The sequence below is a fragment of the Equus asinus genome, chromosome 4, assembly GCF_041296235.1.
Source record: "Equus asinus isolate D_3611 breed Donkey chromosome 4, EquAss-T2T_v2, whole genome shotgun sequence".
Lineage (NCBI taxonomy): Eukaryota > Metazoa > Chordata > Mammalia > Perissodactyla > Equidae > Equus > Equus asinus.
Window position 1 is genome coordinate 28,576,569 of NC_091793.1, and position 17,480 is coordinate 28,594,048.

The 17,480-nt window shown below is 34.4% G+C and overlaps 1 protein-coding gene across 11 annotated transcripts in view; it reads right to left on the bottom strand.

Moving 5' to 3' along the window:
* Positions 1–17,480, bottom strand: part of MGAT4C (MGAT4 family member C) — a 677,866-nt gene that overhangs the window by 132,744 nt on the left and 527,642 nt on the right. The gene's annotated exons all lie outside the window — the stretch shown is intronic.

The window sequence follows — 17,480 nt, forward strand, 5'->3', positions numbered from 1 at the left end:
AATTAATGTTTGATTTTTATATCTCTCCTCAAGCACTGCTGAGCCCCCCTGTTTATTTTATGAACAATTATAGAGAGGAAAATAAAAATTTATTTGTGATATGATATATCAGTTGGAGGGTCTACAATACAGGACATTTTAAGTTCTCATTTCTCGTGCTAAATGTAAGAGTTTTTGTAAATTAAAAAAAATAAAAGAATGGAATTCTTGATGCTAAATACAATGTGAGAAATCTTTTAATGCTTTTACATTAATATAAAAATGTTTGTATTTTAAGCATGTTTTCACATTCCAGAATAATAATAGCTTGCTAGTATTTAATGTTAAAATGATTGACATTCATAGATTTAATTGCATTTTTTTCCTAAAAATTTGATATTCCCTCAAATACTCATTTTAAAATTATAATGTTAGAGGAGATAAACGTATCATGAAGATAACCTTTCAAGAGCAGTCAAAATAGGAAAATTATATACTTTATTTTCATTTCTGTGACTAAAGTTTACGTTCAATATTTTAAATTCCAAAGTAAATCATTTCCTTAAATTCTTTTTGAAGTGAGTTAATTGTTAACAGATTTTACTTAAAACAGATTGTAAGCATCTCAAAGTAGGACATTGTCCTCTTCCCTGAACATGTCAAAAAATGTTTAGCAACATTTAACCTTCCATAGCTATGCAAGAGGAAAAAGCACAAAATCTCAATTTCCATTTAAAACCTGTACCGGGAAAGAAAACTACAAAGAAACTAAAGTAGAAACTCCTTGTGGGAGGCTGTCCTAGACAATATCCTATACTAGAACTCAAATTATGTTACATTCCTTCAATACACCACTTGTAGTGATTTAGAATATCAGTATCAAATTTTATCTCCAATAATAAATGATGATCTATCATGTTTCATAATAAAATGGAGATTTAAGCCATCCATAAATTAAAGAGAATATTTAGGAAAAATATTTAGGAAAAAAATAATAAGCTAAGTTGAAAGCTCTAACTTTCTTTCTTGAATCACTTTAGCTCTTAAAAGATATTCATTTTACTGTATCCATGTAGACATCTCCTAAGTGACATAGTTGAGGGTTAAAGGAGTTAAAATGTAAAGTGCATACAATAAGACCTGGCAAATAACATGTGTTCAATAAGCGTGAGTTGTTACTCAAGTGTCCCTTCACTTCAGCTCCCCCAGCTCTCTTGTGTGTCTAAGAGTCATTTGTGTTAGTTCTCATACATGTGTTTGCGAGTTAAACTTTTCTTTAATTCAAAAATCATAAAATTTGGAAAGAATCTGTACTCAGGTTCCAAGTGTTATTCAGTTCTCCTACTTCAAAGAAACAAAACCCAGAAATCACAGATAATGCGTTATGGGTGTGGCTTATCCAGGAAATTGTGTCCGAGGTCCCCAGGATGACTCTTAGGCCGACAAGTCTCTAGAAGGACTCACAGGACTCATAGAATCTGCTGTGCTCATAGTGATGGTTTATTACTGAGAGAGAAGCTCCAACACAGGGAAAAGGGGCATGGGACAAGTCCAGGTCCAGTCACATGGGCACACACGTAATTCTCCCATCAATAATGTGTGACAACATGTGCAAAGTGCTACCAATCAGAAAATGTTGTATCTACAGGACTGACCTCAACTACTCAGACTCCAGTCTCCCTCAGAGCAAAAACAGGCATTCACCATAAATCAGATTTTTTTTAAAGATATTTTTATTTTTCCTTTTTCTCCCCAAAGCTCCCCAGTACATAGTTGTATATTCTTAGTTGTGGGTCCTTCTAGCTGTGGCATGTGGGATGCCGCCTCAGCGTGGTCTGATGAGTGGTGCCATGTCCGTGCCCAGGATTCGAACTGACAAAACACTGGGCCGCCGCAGGAGAGCGTGCGAACTTAACCACTCAGCCATGGGGCCAGCTCCATAAATCACATTTTTGGCTTAAGCTTCTCTGGTCAAACTGGTACAGCATGGCCCAAGAGATCAGACATACAAAAACAGGTATTCATTTTAAATATAGAGTGGCCCAGGCCTGAGACATATAAGCATAATTCTATTCTTAACAAGCAGAATGTTCCAAGGGCCAGAGTGATCTCCCACGAGCCAGCCAAAGGCAGAACTGAAGACAGACCTTTCTTTCGAATGTACAGGGTTTAATGAACCCAGGCCTGCTGAATGAATCCTTTTCTGCCCTGAAATTTAAAGTGGAATTCAAATCAGTCCACCAACACACAGAGAAAAAAAAATATCTTGGCACTACAGTGAAAAGACTAGTAAATGAATGCGTCTATGTATTGTTAAAATAAAATCTTGTTACTTAACTATAACTTTTTTAATAATATTCTGTTTTAAATTACTTTTCTGATTAATCAACCAGTTTCCATAATTCAGGTGCCTCATTCAATCTTAGCCATAACTGATAGATGTACCTTATGCCCTGGTTTATGCCTTTGTGTCCTAGTTCCTTAAATGGGGCCCCTCCTTGTTCTTGCCACTAAGGCTATTCTATAACCTGTTTGCCCCAATTTTCTGCGTGAAAATCCTAGTCCCTGGGGCCGGACCTCCCAGCTCTGTGCCCTGACTCACAGGATCCAGCCTGCCACCAGGCTCACACCTACCACCAGGTTTACACCTGTGAAGCGCAACAATTCTGCCAGCACGTGACCTCCTGCTGGAAGCCCCTGAGAAGGCCTGCCTGAACTGCCACTCTAACTTCAGTCCCTCCATCTCCTGTCATGTAAGATGGGACTTTTTTCAATTTCCTGTAGTTTTCCCTGAGGCATTTGCCTTACAACGGTAAGCAAGCTTATACTGTTTACGAGTCTTTACATGGGTTCTTCTCACATCGTTTACCTCACAAGGCTGCTCTGTTCAGAGGGAGATTGGTCTCTCGAGCAGACAACATGCATTCAACAAGTATTTAGGGATTTAGTGAGTGGCATTAAATACCAAGCACTGTTCTAGTGCCAGGAAATATGTGAATATGTAGTTTGGGCAATTGAATGTCTATGTTGACATATGTGTTTGCATTAACACGCACATATACATAAGGTCTCAGTCTTTTCCTTAATAAACAAAAGAAGATCAGTATGTAGAACCGACTTTCAAATTAGCCCCTAGCTATCATTCTTTTTTCCTTTCACAGTCTCCTGTGGGTCTTTTGGTACTTTGCTCATGTGTCCAATCCGGCTCACATCACTTTTCCATCCTGCTAAAGATGCTTTACCCTGATCCTGGAAGGACAAACTGTTGTATTTTCTGCTCCACAGATTCTAATCTGTACCACTGATTGTAAAACCAATACTCTTTGCCACTGCATGTCCCTAAATGTGGTGGAGAATGCCATAGGGTCACAGCCACTCTGACATTAAAAACAGAGAATGAAAAAATGAATTGTCCTCTCTCAATACACACAGCTGTAAATTCAACAACTACATGACAACCATATTCTGGTTATCCTACTCCTGGCAGGAATCTCTTGAATTCTCTGATACTCAGACCACTGGAGAAAAAAAAATCTACCCTCAAATTAATATATCAGTACATGCTAGACAAATATAACCAAATAAAATATTCAGTAAAATGTCTACGAGGCAAATTATGGAAGTACAACCTTAAAACCCCAAAATTTAGCACTGCATCCTCTGAAGACTTATTTTATGTTCTATCTCACATGTTCAGTTACAACTCACAAAGATAGTTCTCTCTAAAATTGTTTCTAAAGAGTCAAAACACTCTCCATGCTCTGTTCTCATTATGAGAATTCCTCCTTTCCCTGAGCATAAACTTTATAGTAAAGAACAGATTCTGTTGTTGTAGACAAAAACATTTTAGTGCTGTGGAATAACATTATCAATCAAAGCATGTTCAAAAGAAAAAGGCACGTTATAGGGATTCATATTTATACAAAATACATTACACTTACTACCATGAAGCGGTATACTTATTTGGTGTTAAATATTTCTTGAGTAAATTCCAAACTCCACTATCACAAGCGGTAATTGAGAAAGTGACGTACTAGTTCTCACAATATATTCAAATTTAATTACAATTTTAGCCATAGCTAGAGCTAGGAAAAATAAGTAAGTGAATTTAGTGTTCAGTGGACCCAATCATTTTCTGCAAGAAACTCACTTTCACTGAGAGCTTAGCTCATCTAGCTAATGACATCTGTGTCACTCATTCATTCTTTCCACAAATATGTGTTGAGTACTCACCATGTGCCTGGGCTTTTTCTGGACACTGAGGACACTTTGCTGAATTAGACAGATAACACGACTGTTCTCATGGAGCTTATATTCCAGTGGAAACAGCACCAACTATTCAGAAAGTTGTGTTGTGTTGTGTTCTGAAGAAAATAAAGTGTGATGATATGATAGATAATAATGGGAGAGTGCTAATTTAAATTGGGTAGTCAGTTTACCTCTAGTAAGGGATGATATTTAAGCAAAGATCCAAATAAAAGAAGATGATGCTGGATGAACATTATGCGAAGATGGATGAACTACCGTCAAGGTGGAGAAGAGCTTGGACAATTCAGGAAACAAAGATCAATGTGGCTGAAGGGTAGTGAGTGTGTCAGAGAATAACATGAAGTGAATTTGGCAAGTTAGTCCAGATCCAGATTGCAGACCTTTGTAGACAGAAAGAATGATTTTGTATCTAAGTGTAATGGGTAGCCACTGGATGGTTTAGTGGCATGCGTGTGGAAAATGGATGGTAAGGAGTTATGGTTGGAAGTAATGGTGACCAGTTAGGCAACCACAGCAGTGACATAGATGAGAGATGATGGTACCATGGATTAGAGGAGGTAGTAATGGAAATAGTGAAAATGGATACATTTATAATATGGTTTAATTACTGTAAACAGGACATGGTGGTGGCTGGATGTTGGTATAAAGGAAAAGGAATAATTAAGTGATCATCAATGCCTAGATTTGAGGTTTGAATATATAGAAAGATGGTAGCTTTATATAAAAACCAGGAAGGAACAGATTGAGTGCATGAGTGTGTTTCGGATGCATTAACTCTGATGACACTACTAGACAGCCACTGGAAATGTCAGTTTGGTAAAAAAATTATAAACATACATAAGTATATATATTATGTCATACAATATAAAGTTGTATATGATATATATGTGTACATATATGTATGTGTGTATATATACATGTATGTGTGTGTTTATGTATATGTGTCTGTGTATATATAGATATATACACACGTGTGATGAAAAGTGTACCAGAAAAATTATCCCAAACTTGGAAATATGCAAAAGATATTACTTTATGTTCTTTCAGTGTGGTGCTGGCCTTAACTTTCTATTAACTAGGCCATAATCCAACTCTGAAGGGGCAAAGGTTAACTTGTAGATTTGTTGTTGCCGTTACTGTTGAGTATATATGAATATCATTTCTATCTAGTGGAACAGAAATAAGGTTAGTTTATTGCCCTATAAGACATTAACCAGTTGTAACTCTAACTCAGAAATCTTATCCTAACATTCCTTTATTAAATTGCATATTATATATACATACGTGTACATATATTTAAATACACACATAGCTATTTTTGCATATGCTCTTTGGACCAATTTTAACATCCTGTCATTAACTAATGAGTTAAATAGAGTATTTGGTATGTGTTCATTTTATATTTGTGTGAGATTATTGAGTTAATCTTTTTGAAAATTATGATATAATAGATACAACATTAATGATATATATCTGGGAGCCATTGGCATGTAGATGATAGCTATCAAATGGGTGAGATAATATAAGAAGAAATACAGAAAAATATGCAAGAATTGTTCTGATTCCAGAGGACAGGGAATATATATATATCCATTTCACTATATGCTCAGAAAAACTCTATGAGGTTTTGATATCTTCATTTTCCTATCAAGTAAATTATGGATCAGAGTGCTTGAGTAGCTCTCCCAGAGTCTCAAGACTAAAAACTGTTAGAATGCAAATGTAGCCCTGGTCAGTCTGACTCAATTTCATGTTTTTTCCACAAGAGCAAGATAATTCTCCAGATGAAAATAGCTTATTTTGTTATAGGGCTAATGGGCAATTTAGTCAATCTCCATTCCCTTTATTCCCATCCCCCTCCTGGTGTGTGTGATTGCTGTAATTTAGGCTCTGCAAACTGCAAAACTACCTCGTAATCTATATTATCTGACCCAAAGGAGTTACTTCAAAATTGGTAGGTATAGACCATGTAGAAAATGCAAATACTATCATAGTATGAGGCATTTCGGTACAGGCAAAATATGGAAAACAAGATTACATATACTGCAGGATTTTTAACACATATAATTTGTACATTTTTTAACTGAAGTAGTATTCATGAGCTAAGTAGATGATTAAATTTCTCTTTTTTTTTTTTTTGAGAAAGATTAGCACCGAGATAACATCCTCCACCAATCCTCCTCTTTTTGCTGAGGAAGTCTGGTCCTGAGCTAAAATCCAAGCCCATCTTCCTCTACTCTATCTGTGGGACACCTGCTTCAGCATGGTTTGATAAGTGGTGCATAGGTCCACCCCAGGGATCCAAACTGGTGAACCCAGGTCTGCTGAAGCAGAATATGCGAACTTAACCACTGTGCCACTGTGCTGGCCCCTTATTATTACCTCCTTTTTCACCACACTCTTTAAAATGCATATTTCTGTAGTGCAGGTAGACAAAAATAGATTTAAGGAGCTTAGGAAAATGACAAATTCACCTACATGACTTCTGTAATTCAGTGATAAAGAATATGAACAAACTAGAAAAACATATTTTTTCTTGTAGGGACAGCAATAGTTAAAGGGGATTGAAAATAATAGTGAACACATCATATTGCCCAAATGAAAGTTTAAAATATAATACCAACTTCATTGACAATGACACATTTATGGTAGGCTTTGGACCATTGACTTTACGTATATATCTCCTTCTAGTAAACCACAACTGCTTGAGGGCAGAGATCATAATGATATTCAACTGTGAATTTCAAGACCACATGGTGAGCCCCGCGTACATTTACATTAATGTATTCATTAGCATCTATGTCTTATACATCATGAATCCCATACTTCCAAATCTATAAGTCTAAAAATATAAAATTAATGACAGAATAAAATTAGAATTTTGACCATTTTTACCTGCTAGAGATGTCTACTAACCGATTTGTTAAACAATTGTTTGTTAGAAAAACAAAGAAAGTTAACGTTTGAATTTGAATGCTCTAAACTAAGAACAAAATATTGAAATGTATTGAAAAATGTAAATGTTCAGAACAATGAATAAATGAAATGGAAAAAATTATGTAATTTTATTTATTAGTTCAAATATTTTATTTTAACATAATCAACAATAGGGGCTGGCCAGGTGGCATAGTGGTTGACTTCTCAGGATCCACTTCGGTGGCCCAGGTTTTGTGGGTTCAGATCCTGGGTGCAGATCTAGCATCACTTGTCAAGCCATGCTGTGGGGGCATCCCACATAGAATGGAGGAGGTTTGGCACAGATGTTAGCTCAAGGCCAACCTTCCTCACAATAAATAAATAAATAAATAAATAAAAGTAAAAGAATCAACAACATAGAACCAGGTACTTAGGGTCTGCAATCCTTTATGCCCATTTAAGAGAACTGTAAACAAATAAAATGTGAAAAGTAAAAATTTAGAAAATTTTATGAAAATAATGAATGCAATATGTAAATATGTCATTAAAGAATATGAAATACTTAAAGTTTGTTGCAGTCATTCACAGAAATATAATTGAGGATGATAACGTCTTTATGTAAGATGCTAAGTCAAGGAATATTTATGGACAGCAAATGTGTTAGATTAGCATTATGAACTTGAAAAGTAATTATTATATAACAAATTTAAATTGCATGGAGGCTAAATGAATTATTTGTTTAAATGGCTTTTTCACACTTAAAATAATTGTCCTACATCTTCAATGATGTGTAGGATATTCTCTTCAAATTTCCCACAAATATAGAAACTAAACTTCCTATTATCTTTAAATATTATATTCTTAATCCTCAGGTTAAAAATTTTATAGCTATCTTAAATGGTTCCAGGTCTGCTATCCACTCAGAGAGATTCTGATTCAGTAAGATGAAGATAGGCCCTAGAAATCTACATTTCAATAAGCGTGTCAGGCAAATTTGATTCAGATACCGTGTGGAAGCTTTTGTGAGTGAAATTTCTACAGTAAGTACTTAAATCCTGCTGATCTTTCTTTGCTATACTTTTTCATCTCTAGCCCACAGTCAACATCTTCACTCTGTAACTACATTTCAATGCAAAATATTCAATGTGAACTCTTACCAGAACTTCTGCACACAGCCTTTCCTCATGACATTCTACACTGAAAATTATTAATCACCTTTAAGACTAAAAATTCTTAGAGACCCAGACCTTGTCCATGTCACAAACTTTCACATCCCCAGCATTGGTCCTTTACCTGGAACATAATAGATCTATCTGTTGAATTACTGAATAAATCCATATTATCACTAGACCTGTTCTGGAAAATCACTTTTAATCAGATAACCCTCTGCATAAGAATGCTTAATGGGTGCCAACCAGAAAAATTAAAACTTTCTGAAATCCTAACTTGAGAATATGAATATTTTTTCATTAGATAGACTAAGACGTCACATGAAACCGTTGAACTTGCATTTGTACCAAGACTACATTTCATAACCCCTTAATTTCAATCCAATCAATTTGTCAATAAAGTTTTTGGAAATTCTTATTAGGAATATGAATTCATATAAAACATGATCCTTGTTTATATGGTATTTTGAAATCTAATTACGAAAGACACATAAGTAAATAAAGATATGAAAGTATGCACAACAGTAAATGGCAAATTCTCATGTATATATATATAAGCATAAATGTATACACAGTAGGAGACAATTACATTCCCCTTAGGTAAGGCTTTGTAGAGCTGAAGGCACCTAAACAGGGTTTTTTTGAGGAAGATTGGCTCCTGAGCTAACATCTGTTGCCAATCTTCCTCTTTTTTTTCCTCCCCAGTATAATTGTATATCCTAGCTGTAAATTCTTCTAGTTCTTCTGTGTAGGACACCACCACAGCATGGCTTAATGAGCAGTGTGTAGGTCTGTGAGCAGGATCCAAACCAGCAAACCCTGGGCCACCAAAGGGGAGTGTGTGAACTTAACACCTATGCCACTGGGCTGCCCTTGAATAGGTTTTAAAGGATAGTTAGGAGTTAGATAAGAAAGAAGGGGGAAGGGTTTTATAGACATGCTGAAATAGAAGAATATAGGATGACTTTGGGAGATAAAGAATAAATCAAGCAGAGGGTTTATAGAGAGTTAAAGTATGAAATAAGTTTTAAGGATAGCTTTTAAGGGGTAGCTGTGTTTTAAGGGACTTATGTCTGTCAGACCAAAGGATCTGGAGTTTATCCTGTAGGCCCCATGTTGACTCAATGATTCTGGTGAAGGTAAGTGGCCAGCAAAGTGGTATGAATTAGATGATATCCAATGTCTTTAAAACGGAAAATAAAATACTTTGGAAAACCAAAATGCATGTATCTTGCTATTTAATAACAAATTCAATCAATGAGTATTTATGCTATGCCAGGCTAGGTAATGAGAATACAATACCAAGAAAAAACACACATTTAGTAAGGCTGAAATTCTAATGGGAGCGATATACCCTGATCAAATAGTCACACAACTATATTTATAACCAAAAACTGCGACAACTTCTATGGAAAAGTCTATGGTGTTTTATGAGCGTATATAAGAATTACAGGGATAGTTTTGCTGAGTAAGTGACTTTAAGCTGAGTTCTGACAGATTTGTAGGAGTGGGAGCACAGGATTGGGGAGAGAGCATTATAGGCAGAAGAAAGAACAAGGACAGCGGATGTGTCAGGGAGTAGGGTACCATCTGGGAATAGGAAAGAATGCTAGTGTAGCAGAGAGGGAGGGAGCGAAACAAGCCAGCCATGTAGTGGGAGAGGGAGGCAGGAGCTGGATTAAACAGGGCTGTTTAGCACTCTTAATGGCATTTGTCTTGAAAAGAACAACGATGGTGAGTCTGGGGTTTTTTGTTATATGTAGTCTAAGCATAATTTTGGAACAGCTCATTACTTTTTTCACATACTTTTGATTGGCCAATTATTGTACAGTAAATACGTACAAAATGGATTGAATACCAAAGGATATTTGTACCAAAGGACCAAACATTTTGTTCCTTTAAAAGTATTCCCATTTGTGCATTAGTTCACAAATTTAAGTGAAGTATCATAATGTTTGTAAGTATGTGGTAGGACAATTCTTTCTTCTTTATTCCTCCTCAAAATACTTTGCTTTCTTAAGCTGGTCAATTTTTTGAATCGCTTTTAGCATTTTAGAATTATATCATCAAGTGCTATAAAATCCCCTAGGGGATTTTGATTCAAATCAAATTGAAACTATGATACAAATTAGGGACATTTAATATTTTTTTTAATATTCCATTTTCTAAACTTGATTTTGATACCAAAAATACTGTATTTACAAAATGGAATAATAAACAAGTCATATACATCATTTAATAAAAACAACATATAGATGCTTCCTCTATTTTTCTGAGTCTGATATTACAATATAGAAAGAAATTTCTTGGCCATGTGTAGTTGGTCCTGGCCTCATCAGTATCAGGGTTTGAAACAGCTAAGCTAAGTGCTTACAGATTATTGTATATGTCAAAATTACTAAGTTTAGTAATTCAGTAGTATCTAAATAATATACTAAATTTGAAGATGCGCTATGCATGCAAGGAAAAATAGTATGCTTAAAGAACCTGTATGCTGCTTTGCTGTCTGCAACTTCCCTATTTTTATTACCTTTGTACTACAGCCAACAAAATCTAAATGCATTAGGGGTTGAGAAGCAAGGGCACATAGACACAGAATTACAGTCAACTATAACAGATGAGGTGCTCCACGGAGGATGAGTGTATCTTTCGACAGGCTGCAAACCACTTACGAAATTATTAAAGTAATAAAATGCAAATCAAATCCCAAACTATTACTGATTCCAAACACGACATAGCGTTTTCAAGGATGAATTTTATTTTTGAAGAAAAAAAAACCCAACTCTGTATTTCAAATAAAGTTTCACTAAGTAGCTTAGACTGCTGTTTATGTTCTTAATAAATATGGTGTAACAATATTTGGAAATCTAAGTAACCCTGACCTTCTCATCATCCTATAGTGTAGCAGCAGGATATTATAGAAAACACAAGAAAAATCACTCAAAAGAACAAACATTTAGAAGAATAATTCAGGAAAAGGTAACCAATTCTCATACTAATTTGGAGTATGAAATAAAAGCCAGGTAACTTGAAATATGAAACACATCTTTGACAAATGTATATATTATTAAATAATCAAATCTCTCTGGTCACTTTATCAAATACTATTTGTGGCGATGAATTTGGGATTTATTCGAGAAATATTCAACGTCATTCTACTGCTGCTTCATGGTTGTAAAATGCATTTGGTAAAGTACAAATCCGTGTAAGTTGTCTCTTCTTTCCACAGTTTGTACACAGCACAATACAAATCAATCCAAATTTAATCTTATTAACTGTAAAACAAACTTGCCAACCATAGCTTTATCATGTTAAATTATTGTGCTGATTTTGAATTTCTCCTTGAGCAATTATTACCAGTAATGAACAAATTCATAACATGTACCTTCCTATATATATATATATATATTTCTGCCAAAAGACCATAAACAAAAACTTATTGTGAGGTAACATCATGTAAACACTAATTGAGGGATATTGTACAAAATAACTCTGAACTCTTCAAAAATGTCAGTGTCAAAAAACCAAAAAGAAAAAGATAAACAGAGAAGAAGGAAAAAAGAAAGGCACTCAGGAAGTGTGCCAGGTTGAGGGAAATTAAAATATGACAACTAAATGCAATATATGATTCTAGCTTTTCTTTTGCAATAAAGGACATTACTGAGACAATTGAAGACATTAATAAAATTTGTAGATTAGATAACAATGTTGTAAATGTGTTCATTTCCTGATTTTCAGAGTTGTACTGTGATTATGTGCTTAAATTGTGAGGGGGATGAAATCACATGTGGAGGTGCTAAGGACAGACAACCTGAAAGGCAGTGTTTGGTGTAATGTCTTCTTTAAATGGGCTTTTTCTTTTTGCCATCTCCCAGGCCCTCTATCACTGGATTAAATGAAGCAGAGGGGTATAAAACATGTAGAGAAGTAGAGACAAAATACACATAAGCAGTACAGATAAACTTTTCTGGTCTACTCTAACATTTAGGGGAAAATTGGACTGGATTTCATACTCCAAAAACACTAAAGCTAAGGAAGAAAAAGAATACAGAGAAAGCAGAATGAAGAAAAAGTTCATAGAATGAAAATATATTAAAAAGAGAAATAAAAGGTGTAGCATATCTAATGATCTTCCCGTTTTTCAACATTTTCTCATGTCAGAACCTGGCAAAGGAGAAGAAGACAGGAAAAACTTGTGCGATTGTTTACCAGGTCAGAAGTGTTCCATGTGAATGTAGTTATTCCAACAACCAACATATGGTTTGGAAGTGAAGTAGAGATGGGGACTTTTGCTGTCTGATGTATTGCAGAAAGCAGAAGAGAGAGTGTCATTAGTTGCTTGGCTAGAGGATTCCTGTGTGACTAGAGTACTTTGAACATTGGTGACCAATTGTCACATTTTGCTGAGATTTGAGGGGTTTCTACAATGAACACTTTCAATGCTGAGACTGCAACAGTCCTGAGAAACCAGCATGATTGGCCATGCCATGAGAATTCTCACGAAAGAAGCCACATTGAAAACTCAGTGTTTACAAGGTCACTAAAAAGGTCCTTTTAACCCCTAAATCGTACCATTTAAACTTAGCTAATTTTAGAAAATCTTGTATTTGAGATTCTTCCCTACAATTAAAGTGCAGATTTCCTTGGAAAGCCATTGTCTTGATGCCATTAATATATTATTAATGAGTGCTTATTTCAGTATCTATAACATTTATTACGCATTTAATATGTGTCACTGCTTTGCAAACATTGGTTCAACGTCTCATTTAAAAACCTGATGAAGCAGGCACTAATCTTATATTTTTTTAAGATGAGCGATGTAAAGTCAAAGAAATTAAGTCATTTGCTCAAGCTGGCAGAGTTAATGTGCGATTTAAGCAGAATGTTTACCTATATCGAAGCTTGAATCCTTGGACATTCCCTTCTCTGGGGGAAAATCTAAGTACATGGCATTTTGCTGGATATTTTGGGAACTTTCAAGATGTATGATGCACTGTTCTTAAGATGTTTACTATCTTGCATGGGAGTTAAACATAAATAAATAGTTAAGGTATTACTGAGATTTGCATAGCACTTGGTGTACACAACCCTTGTGCAAACATTAAGTCAATCAACCATTCTAGTAGTTCATTAAAGCAAGTATATCAGGAGTTTATAAATCCCATTTCATGGATCAAAAATCTGAGGTTTAGATAAGCTTAATGACTGTTTAATGGCTATTGATATTGTAGCTAGGGGTTAGAATCCAAGACTTTCTTTGTATAGGCTCGTCTTTATTTTATTTTGCTGAGCTGCTTCATACACACATTACCAAGTAATAATTACATTATAGAAACTTCCCTTAGGATCATGAATTTCAGTAATCTTTGTGATCCTTGTACCCAAGTTTCATCATGCTGTTGAAACTTCATAAATGTTTGCTGGATGAACAAATCTTCATTTCTCCAATATATCTGGAATTTATTTATGTACTCCACATCCAGTAATTATTTGGTGTAGATTCACACAGGGACCAAGTTGTTTCATAAACAGAAATGCCCATCCCAAAAAGCTGTAAAGCTTAGTGCCTAAAAGAAAGATTCTCGAGCCAGAAAGACTTTATAATCCCAGGTCTTCAATACTCTACCTGTGTGATTATGCAGAAGTTACTCATCATAATGGAGAGTAAGAGTAAGAGTAATATCCTACCTATCTCAGAGACCGTTATACAAATTAAATAAGTTAATATGACCAAGGGCTTAGAAAAGAGTCTGGAACTTATTAATCATTATATGTCTTGGCTACCGTTATTATCACGGTATTAATTATTATTTTACTCAGAAAGCTGATTGGATAGTCTTAGCTACCTGTTTGATTGTGGCAATATTATTTTATATCACTGAGCTCAACCTCATTACCTGTAATATTTGATAATGTTTGCAAATTTACATAGTGAGAATAGTGTTTAACATAATTGCCCAATAAAATTTAAATATTTTTCATTTCATTTTATTTCATAAACATTGAGTAATTACAGTACATCAGGCTCTTTGTTAGTCTCTGAGGATGAAAAAGTTTTTAAAACATGTAAAACATGATTCTTGTTTTATGATATTTTATGGGGCTACAGTCATAAGAAACTATTTTTCACCAACTAATTACTCTAAGGAACTTGAGGGTGGGCTTTGGATATTTCAATTGTTTTTCCAAATTGTTCTTTTTCCTTTTGTTATGTTAAGGAGATGCAATCGCCAGCCACCCTGAACCAGACCAAGCCTCAAGGAGAGATACACCTGTGACCTTTGCTTTATTTTTAATGCTAAGATCTCTCCAGGCAGAGCTCAGTTCTTATTACCATAACCTGCAGTGTATGCGGAAGCATGTTTTCCAACTGAGCCTGCATAAGTGAAACCCAGCTCTCTTTTGAATATTCACTTCCCACCTGAAATAAAAATGTGCCTGCTTCCCTCTGTTCCAGGATGCTATGACTCCGGAAATGATTCCTCATGGTCTTCTAATTGCTGCAAATACAATTTAATTTGTGAGACAACTACTTCTGGTGGAGAATCTGATTTAACTCACAAGGAGGGAACCCACTTTGGTTTCGGTAACATTTTCACAAATGCATAATTACATATAGTGAATCCATACACAGCCAGAAGAACACTCAGTTAGAGCTAACATATACAACATATCATTTATCATCCATTTGTCTTTTGATTTATGGAGTTTTTTCAGATGTCTGTCCATTCTTTAAGTTTGCTAAGGTCACACCTCAGATTTTTAACTCAGAGCAAACAGACTACCCCATATATACTACAGATCATATATATATTTTAATGGTTAAGATTTAACTGATTTTTTCTTAGATTAGTGGCAATAAAGCAAATGAAAATGAGATCACCTCTAAGGATGCTGACAGAGTCTCAAACCCAGGTGTTCTGATCTATGTATTCTGCATATCTTTTTAATAATTAATATCAATGATTCAATTTATTAAAGTTATTAGAGCCATTGATGACTTTTCCAGGTGTAAAATTATGGAGTCATTACATTTTAAAATATAATCATAAAATTGTATGCATAGAGGAATTCCATGCATATACAATTTTGAACATGAAACTGTCATAGAGAAAAACTTTAGCTAGCAAAAATCTACATTAATGCAAGCATTAATGTTCTGCGGGAGACTTCCAGTTCAGACTGGGATAAACTATTATTATGGAGGTGAATTGCTTAGTATAGGGAGAGAATAAGCTAAACAGTAATTCACATATTTCTTAGAAGAGCTTCCTGTTACCCCTTACCTAATAGTGATTTTTATTACTATGAACACTTACTTTAACGCTGCATCAGCAACATTCATAGTGGGCTACTAAATTAATTATATGTCAACATTTACATATTCTGAGATTGCTAAAACAATTTGACTCTCTCATCAACTTACTACACTAGGAGGAAATATTTTTAGAAATGCTGATGTGAATTTTGTAATTATTAACATACCTCAAGCAGTAAGGCCCACAGTAGAACAATTATTCAAGGATATTCCAATTAGCTACTTTATTTTTATTCAAAATGTTATTGTTTCTTTTTGAAAATAAAATGCAACAGATCAGCAGAAACTGGTCACAGTGAGCTATGATATTTTACACATTTATGAGTATATAACATTTATTTGCATTTCCAAAAATAAATTTTTGATCAAAATAGTAATCTAATACTTTGATCATCCAAGGTATTATTTCTAAAAAGGAGAATATCTTGCTAGTCATTTTATAGGGAAATATTAATATGCAATTTAGCAATGTTTTACATGTTTGGAGGATTTGCATAATAGGATAAATTTCCTCAAATATAGTCAGCCTAAAAATACAACAAAAAGGAATTTTATTGCTATTTCTTATTTGTGCCCTTTCCTATTTATAACTTCTCTGCATTTTATTTTTGAAGGCTGTGTTATATTTTACGATCTAAAATGTTGCATTTGTCTTTCCTCTTCTTCCTCCCTTGTTCATGTTTATGCTTGCTTGTACTGTGATACAATTTTTCGTCTCTAATAAACAATGTTTTCATTGTGCCTCTAGCTAAAGTAATGCTGTCACATTTATAGACAGAGAGGAAAATAGTCATTAGTGAGGTTTTAACAGACACCCCAAATGCCAGGATCTATGTTTCTTACAATAAAATTCAAAGTTGGTTATTCTCATCAAATAACACACATTCACAAAACTGTCAGCTTAATAGTTCATCTTTATTTTGGATATTTCTATTTTCTTTGCTTTCATTATTACACTGGGTTTACCTTGGTCTTTAAACACTTCCCTAGTCACTTCTTTTCATCTTATTTTTTACAAGGTGGTAAAGAATAGTTGTTAAGAACCCAGAAGCAGACACATCTGAATATAAATTCTGCTGTTTTTATCTTACCAGATCTGTGAAATGTCTTAATTTTCTCATCTGTAAGATTTATATAATAAATATCATCTCCTGATTCACAGTTCATTGGAAAGTTAAATGAAATAGTACATGTGACATTCTTGCAGTACTTGGCAAGAAGGTGTGATGGGATATATGTATCATCATTGACATGCGTCCTCCTTCCATTGTTAGAAACCAAGCTTTCCTTATGATTTTTCCCTTCACTTTTCTCTTCCATTCCCATGGCTCAAGTGTGTGGCTCTACTTACTGTGACAGTGTTAGTAGTTCCTATGACCTAGACATTCTTATGACACGGTATTAAAATAAGCTTTATAAACTTCCATCTTAGCAGAAAAATGCTAACATTGATTTTAAAAGGTTGAGAAGTGAGAATGAAATTATTTTAGAAACAAAAAGTTTAAAAAAATGCACTCTCCTAGTCTTCTTCCTTATTTACAATCTCTGTAATAAGTTTAGAATTTATGTTAGTATTAAAGTTACTTTAAAACAATATTAACATTTGGCTACTTGACAGTTGGAATTAGCAGTATACTAAAAGTCACTTTCATATTTCCCCCAAAAGATTATTCCAAGGTATAGCAGCTGATAAGTACAATTTACCATATACAATAGAAGTATGTATAAATAGGAAACTCAGTTGTAACTTAAATTATTGTAGATACATTCGGCTTAAATCAAATAAAGAATGTATAAAAATTAAGATAGAGCACAATCAAGTTTTTAAA